General features: G+C 36.7%; 1 long non-coding RNA gene across 1 annotated transcript; it reads right to left on the bottom strand.

Annotated features, from left to right (window-relative positions):
* Positions 1-779: 779 nt before the first annotated feature.
* LOC135156895 (uncharacterized) lies at positions 780-2,188 on the bottom strand. The gene is made up of 2 exons (XR_010295941.1): positions 1,860-2,188; positions 780-1,579 (listed from the first exon to the last, which is right to left on the bottom strand). It is a non-coding gene; the product is annotated as an uncharacterized LOC135156895 (long non-coding RNA).
* Positions 2,189-8,410: the final 6,222 nt, after the last annotated feature.

Below are 8,410 nucleotides of genomic sequence, written 5' to 3'. Positions count from 1 at the left end.
GCGTCGATCGACAAAATATGAGGAAAGTAAGTTTCGGAAAAACTTTTGGTCTTTCAGTAAAAACGTCGTCAACGACACCCTGTACTCTTCAGCGTCTGAGCCTTCCTTTTCGCGCCAATCAGCTAACGACTACTTTTCAGCTAAATATGCTGCTGAGCCCCCACCGATCGATACGGATAAGCTCGACTGGTGGAAGGGACCGACGGCCGATATGATTCAACACCAATTTGATATGGGACCAATTCGTCCAAAGGACATAAAACAGGTTCTAAGTCACAAAAGTTCAAACTCCGCATGGGATAGCCTACGGAATATTGAAAAAATTGCCAAGCGTACATCATTTTCTTGCAACTTTATTCAGCAAGCTGTTGTCGAGTTCTGATCCCACCCCACCCTCACTTTGGACTAAAGCAAAAGTTATTCTCTTGCACAAGAAAGATTCTGTGGATAATCCCGAGAACTTTAGAATGATAGCACTCTCGAGTGTGTTTGGTAAGATATTCCACCAAATCATTGTAAATCGCTTGGATAGTTATTTAACTACAAACGAGCTTATTGATACTACAACTCAGAAAGGTTTCATGAAAGGGGTTTCAGGCTGTGTTGATCATAATATGATTGTACATGAAGTAATCAAACATGCCAAATCTAACAAGAAAACTGCCCACTTTACGTGGTTTGATTTACAGGATGCATTTGGCTCAGTGCCTCATACATTGATTGAATATGTCCTTAGAAAATATTTGCTTCCCTATTGTCACATGGTACGCATAATACAGAATAAGGATAACAAACACATGCCATTTACGATCTCCACAAATCAATCATTTAATCATAAGTAAATTCCAAGTATCCAAATTCACCACTTACACATCGGTGATACGGTCCTTTCGTATACATAACCACTTGTCAGATATTATGTGCGCACATTTACAAAATTCTCATAAATCAACGATACCAGTATCAGTATGGAATTCAGGGTTTAAACAAGCCCCTCAGATTAAGTTGAACACATGAGGAGTTACTACTTGTAATTCCTCACTACCATGACTACACTCCAATTTATAAGTAATAATTCTCTTCCGAATACAATGATCTGTCATAAAATATGAGTATAGTGGACCTGTACTGTCCACATATCTCACTTCCAATGACCATTCTCTCCCAACTCTCAATCCTCTTAATACAACTATGGATGTTCCATGCGGAGAGTCAATAAACTCTCAAACTATTCTGTACAATCAGACTAAACTCAAGCTGTAACGCTTTCACTGGCTCTGTAATACATCTTGGCCAATACAATAACGTTTGGGCAATTCACTTGTTGACAGAATTTATCAATGGTTTCGTGATCACTCTCAAAAGTGTGAAGTAGTTCACTTCTCATTAGAGTCATTGTTCGTCAGTTTAATTTGAATTGATACAGCTCACCATGATGTGATTAATGTTCACTTAGTATCCACTCTACGACGCCATGCACGTTGGTTCGAATGCCCAGTTGCTTGACCAATCTTCATTGACACTTGGAAGGAGGATACAACGATGTTTTCAAAATCCCAAGCTCTGGGTAATGTGCCATCTAAAGTACAAAACAATAATTTGAAGGCACAAACAAATATATACTATGTGTTCTCTTTGAAGTAAACGGTAATTAAAAGTCATTTCTTTTACAGCACTCAACTAGATGAAAATAATCTGTCTGTTGAAAATCTCATTTGTTTGATAGAATTGTGATTTATCGTATCATTATTATTTTATCGGGCTTTCCACCATTTACAGTGCCCAATTACACTTTTACAGATACATCACTTTACAAAGTCACATTTCTTAGTAATAACGATATCACAATGATCACTCACCGATGGAAGTGTACGGGACAAACTTGGAAATTATAAGTGTAAAAAAGACCTTTCAACGAAAAGGTCCATCTTCTGGCTTTCAAATAAATATCACCAGAAAATAATCCAGCTATCTCTTGGCTAGAACTGGTAATGCGCACCCCTGCACACCAAGACAGATTCATAGGGTGTGTCTTCTCACCACTTTCCTAATACAGCAGCAACAGCTATCTATCTACACACATAGGCTAATACAAAAGAGTCATGCAAAACATGTTTAAGGTTCATTAACAATGGTTAATGCCATACAACTTTCCTTTTCATTGCTAGGCAAGAAGCATTACACACAATACAACTAGCACTCTATTGAACACCAGGCATCTGGATTGATCACTCAACCATCAATGGATGGCACATTCTCCCCTCCTCTCTTTCTCTCTATCATTCTTTCTATCTCTATTTATTTCTCTCTGTCATAAACTTTTATGCTTCAAACTGCACACCTGATTTTAGGGTGTTTTATACGGATATATATAAAAAATTAAATTAATAATGACGAATTACTTTTCTTGCATTTTCCAAACGTGACACCTATGAACTAAGAGCATATATTAACAACTTATACTCTGTCATTTCTGGTACCGTAGTAACACAACTATGGAGTACTGAGTCATTCCCATTTCGGAAAGGAATTTTTCAGGGGGATCCCCTATCACCGCTCATTTTTACCATGTGTATTAACCCCCTTCTCGAATATTTGAAATCAAATGACAAATTCGGTTATACGTTGTCTGAAAGTAAATATGTGACTACTTTTTTCGCTGATGATTTCTGCCTATTGACTTCTAACAGTAGGTCTCACCAGCGAATCATGAACACTCTGACTTCTCATGTCTCTAGTCTGGGTCTCAAACTAAAGCCATCGAAATGTAGGTCATTGTCAATCTCTAGTGGAGTAATAAACAAAACTACCTCATTTCAAATAGAGGGCCAGAATGTTTTGTCACTGAGCGTTACTGACAACCGTTTTAAGTTCCTTGGGTCACTTGTCACTGATAATGATAATTCCAGGTCAGTTTATGAATACCTCAATGAAATTATAACGTCAGGATTACGTAATATAGATGCTTCCTTAGTACGTCCAGTCTATAAATTGGAAATCTATTCAAGATATTTTCTACCATCAATTAGATTCCATGTCACAGTGAATGATCTTTGTCAAACACATTTAAAGCAGCTTGATGCTCTCACAAATAGATATGCAAAGAAGTGGTCTGGCCTTGCTCACCCAGCCACCCTGGCAATGATTCACATGCCAGAATGCCTGGATATTCCATCCATCTCTGACTTGTACATTGAATGCCACACTCTCGCTCATGTCCACATTTGGGAAAGGAGTGATTCCAAAGTCAATGAGTGTTTGGATTCCAAACTTGAAAGAGAAAAAAAGTGGACAAGACAAGTGTCTGCTACTGTGCAGTCTGAAAAGATCTGGAATGATGTACATGTACAAAATCTAACATCAGCTAATAAACAAAAACTTGCAGTAAAAAACTCGTGTAAACATACTAAAACCAATAATTCCCAGTGGAAGAGTGTGGCATACAATCTACCCGAAAGAGTAACCAAATTTATGCTTAATGCTCTAACGGACTCATTGAATACACGGGCAAATTTGCTTACATGGGGTAAAAGGTCAAGCGATAGGTGCACGAAATGTTGTAATCGTGAAACACTTCACCATGTGCTTAATCATTGTCCAGTTGCCTTGGAACAAGGCCGTTTCACTTGGCGCCACAACAATGTATTACATCATATCGTTGAGGTCGCCAAGTCGGGTACTGACGCGCACAGTGAATCTGTATCGGGTCCTGTCATCCAAAGTGATCTCGCAGGTGACGCGCGGTCTGTCCGGTCTACTGTACCTCTTGAATGCACCCAAACAGACTTAATCCCAGATATGTGCATATTTTGGAAACGGGATAAGAAACTTGCAATTATTGAACTCACGGTTCCTTTCGAAACAAATCTGATCAGGGCAAATGAACGAAAATCAAATAAATATGCACCTATGATTTCGGACATAGAAGCCAATGGTTTCGATGTGCTTTTCTTTCCTATAGAAATAGGTTCCAGGGGCTATATCAATAACGACAATTCACAAAAGCTGAAGAAATTTCTCTCGTTATGTGGGAAACCAGTGCCTTTCAAGACCTTTCGGGATAAACTTGCGTCACTTGCCATCACTTCTTCATTTGTAATATATTCGGCCAAGGAGGAACCCGTATGGGAATGTCATAACCCACTAATGTAATAATGTAATAATAACCAAATACCGTAAGACAAAAAAAAAAAAATTAACAAAAAAATACTACGACTTATTGTGAGGATTTCCAAAATGTGACCCCCCCCCCCCCCCCATAACATACACTCTCGGGGATATTTTGTTCAATGTATTGCCGTTGGTGGGCGTTTGGGCCTTCCGACTGTTGATTGATAAAATGCATTCGTTTCGGGTGCAATTTTCTTTGCCCAGCGGTTGGTGGATTCATGTGTTGACCAGCCCAATGCTTTTTCTTTCTTCTTTCTGAGAGTGTACGATGTGTGGAGGGAAACAAATATCCATTTATATGTATCCAAGGAAGACTGAAACGTAATCTGGTCATTTGCCTGTGTCGGGGTATAATTATGTGCAATCATTTGAATTTATGTAATGCCCTGGAAGTCACATGTTGTTTTTCTTTCTCTTTCTCTCTCACACCCCCCCCCCTCTCTCTCTCCCACCAACCCTCACCCTCTCACTCTCTCTCCTCTCTCTTTTACTCTCCCCCTTTCTCATTCCTTCTCTTCTATTTCTTATTTCACCTTTGTATGTACCATCTCTCCCTTCTTTTATTTTTACCTCTCTTTTCTCAACTGCTTTAGTTCCCGTTTTTCTTCTACATACTGTACTTCTTTATAATAATTTCATGCTTGTTTTGATATTTTGATTCGGGGTAATTATAGTAATGTATTGTATACGCTATTATGTTAATATAATCTGTGTTATTTATGTATGCCCTGCTTGATCTGTTACTCAGATATGTCCTGGGCGTTCCTTTCTTCTATGTTTGTATATATTTTATTCCTTTGTTTGAACGATTTGAATGTTAATAAAGTGATGAATTACTACTAACATATACTTAAAACTTCAGTCTCTAGTTAGGACTACCCCCTGAACCCCCCCCAAAAAAAAAATCAGATTATAGCGGCCAATCGAGAAAAGTGTTTATGAAAATATTTTTCGGCCCCCCCCCCTATTGGCGAAAGCTGGATCCGCCCCTGATTAACATACAATTGAATAATTCTACTCTCCAAGTGCTTACAATAAATTTATAAAGTCAGTGTAACAGGGGAAATTAATAGATTTTTAGCTCGTTTTTTATAATTGTACAGAAGAATATGAACGGATGTTGAATACTTGTCCATTTAAACTTATGCATTCTAGGAATATTAAATCACCCCTAAATTTGCCCCTTTTTTTTCAAAATGACAGGCAGACATGTGGCTTTCAGTTTAGATTGTTAATGACAGTGTAATCTCTAATTAGGTTGTCAGGTTTGGATCAACTGTGTGGACTTCAGATTTCAATTTCCCAACCACTAAAACCCCCGAATTCATATCAAAATTGAATTCATATCATAAATCACCAAAAATTACTTCCTTTTTTTCGAAATGGCCACCAGCATTCATGTTGGATATTCTTATTGCAGTGATCTCTGATGAGGAGGTCAAGACTACGTAATCTTTTTAAATAGACTTCAGATTTCGATTTCTTGACCCCTATAAACACCTTCTTTATAAATACTTTTTATAAACAGCTTTGTAGTACAAGCCACTGAAAAATGCTTTCGAAAATGGTCGCCGATGACCATTTTAGAGTTTTAATACCGAATACCATGGTCAACGAGTCTAAATTTTTTCATACAAATGTCGAGCAATAAAATAAATGTGATTTGAGAATTTATTCTTGTCCATTAATACCTGTCTTAACCACTAGTTAAATAGAAACCTGTGATTCCTAGATTGGCAGCCATCTTGGAATTTGTAGGTCGGGGTAATTCATTTCACCAAATGGATGTCACATTTCAATTTCTTGACACCTTTATCCATGAATCAATATTTTTAGCAGCTTTCTAGGCCAAATAATTAAGTAAATCATATTTTCAAAATGGCTCCTGAATTCTCCCGAATTCCACACACCCTTAGAAAATGTACATACCGGCTAACCTATTTTTAATTTAAAACAACTTAAAAGACGGACGGTCGAGAACCGTCCAACCGGTGTGTTGGCTCAGTTGGTAGAGCGTCCGTCTCACAACCGGGAGGTCGGGGGTTCAAACCCCGGCCGCGTCAGACCAAAAGACGTTAAAAGATGGGAGTTGCTGCTACCCTGTTTGGCGTTCAACGATTAAAGGGATAGAGCCTCGTCGATCTGGCGCTGCACAGCGGCTGCCGGGCCCACGATCAATTGGGCAAAGCAAATTTTCGGAGTATTTCATTTCATGTCTATTTCGAACAATAAATTATGGATTTATCATTTTATCATTTAGAAGGGATCTTCGCACTCCATGTCCCAACTAAAGTAAAGTTTCATGTGTGGCATACTAATTTCTGGCCTGAAATATACTCAGACATTCCTATATTGCTTATACAACTTTTTACTGAAGAGGCAGTCCAATCCAGAACAAATTGATTTCAAAATTCAGAGAAAAATCTAACAATTAAGCTGATGAATTTAATCAAAATCGGATACAAAATAAGAAAGTTATGACATTTCAAAGTGTCACCCAATGTCTCAAAACAAATTTATATAAGGTCAGCATGCAAATGAGAGAACTGATGACGTCATCCACTCACTATTTTTTTTCTTCTATTATTTGATTTGAAATTTTCACATATGTATCATTAAAATTCAAGCATCACCATGAAAACATAAATTCTTACCACTATAATGACAAGGAACTCATGCAAAAAACTTACGTGTTCAAATTTTGATGAGTGGGTCCGTATTTAGATAAGTCATTTTTATTTTACGTTCTGCGATTATCTTTTTCAATCATCCTGATCATGTCTTTTTTAAAACAAATTTCTGGTTGCCACGGCAATGAACAAATATAGAATTTACACACTTAGCTACGAGCACACTCATATTCAGCACCTTCAAATAAAAGGAAATGAAAGAAAAATCAGATCCGACCTGTTTTTATCGAAATGTTTACTTTTTGGAGGAAAAAATGATTCGTTACCATGGCAATAGGCCATTTGCAACATTGACATTTATCATTTAATTCAAATATAATCAAAGCAACAGCAATTATCGTTCTAATGAACTCATGCAGAACACGTACAGTACTTTTTGTTAATGTTTGTATTTCATGCCATTATTTTTTTTTCTCACCTTCTTATTTATTTATGTTTTTTAAAAACAAATTAGCTGTTATTTGGTTGCCATGGCAATGGCCTAAGATAGTAATTTTTCATTTAGCAACAAGCGCATTCATATTCAGCACCCTCATTTATACCATGTATACTTGTATACAGGTATACGGGGAAATGAAGGAAAAATCAGATTCTATATGTTTTATTAAAATTTGTACTTTATGAGAGAAAATGATCTGTTACCATGGCAACAGTACATTTGCAACCTTGGTATTTAACATTAAATTCAATTGTTACCAAGGCAACAACAATTATCGTTCTAATAAACTCCCGCAGAAAACTTATCTGCAATGTTTGTTGAAAATTAAATGAATGGTTCAAACCTTATATGTAGGTAAGGTTATTTTCATTGTACATGTATTTCCCACTATTATCTTATTCAGAATGTTATTTTTAACAAATCAGGTGTTATTTGGTTACCATGGTGATGGCCTATGATGGTATTTATACATTTAGCTACAAGAGCATTTAGCCATGCGTTTTGAGTTGTGCCCATTTCCGTGACATCTCAACCCCTCCCCCTCAAAAAAAAAAATCGCACCGTTTTATTCAATTGAATATATTTCTTATGTTTGACAACCTATACCCATAAAAGTATATATATTCTGAAAGGAATTGTCTGAGGAATTCAAGAAATCCATCAGAAAAGGCATAGGGTAATGTCATAAGAAGCTAAAGATAAAAATATGTGGAAAATTTTGAAAAAAGGTTCCGTCCCCCGAAATCTTAGAATCAGAAAAACTTAACATCCTTAAGGAAAATAACATGCATATTTCAACTCTTTAGAGTCACACTTTTCCAATGATGTATAACTTCTGTTGGGATAACTCTTACTGAAATAATTTTGTGCAATCATAAATTTCATAAATTACAACAAAATTTCACGTCACAATTTTTCAGGAAAATGTAATAATGCATGATCCCCCGTATTATGTACTCTTGCCTTTAGTTGCATGAACTGCAAACACTTTCAAATACATTAGAATTATAGTGGTTATTGTGAAAACAAATGATTTCATGGGTTTCTTATCTCTTGGCTCAAATACCGGCGGAACTATAGGATGACAACTGAGAGTCAAGATGTTTCATAT

Source organism: Lytechinus pictus, chromosome 15 (assembly GCF_037042905.1).
Source record: "Lytechinus pictus isolate F3 Inbred chromosome 15, Lp3.0, whole genome shotgun sequence".
Lineage (NCBI taxonomy): Eukaryota > Metazoa > Echinodermata > Echinoidea > Temnopleuroida > Toxopneustidae > Lytechinus > Lytechinus pictus.
Note: the sequence above shows the minus strand (reverse complement) of the source record. Positions and strands in the feature narration are given on the sequence as shown.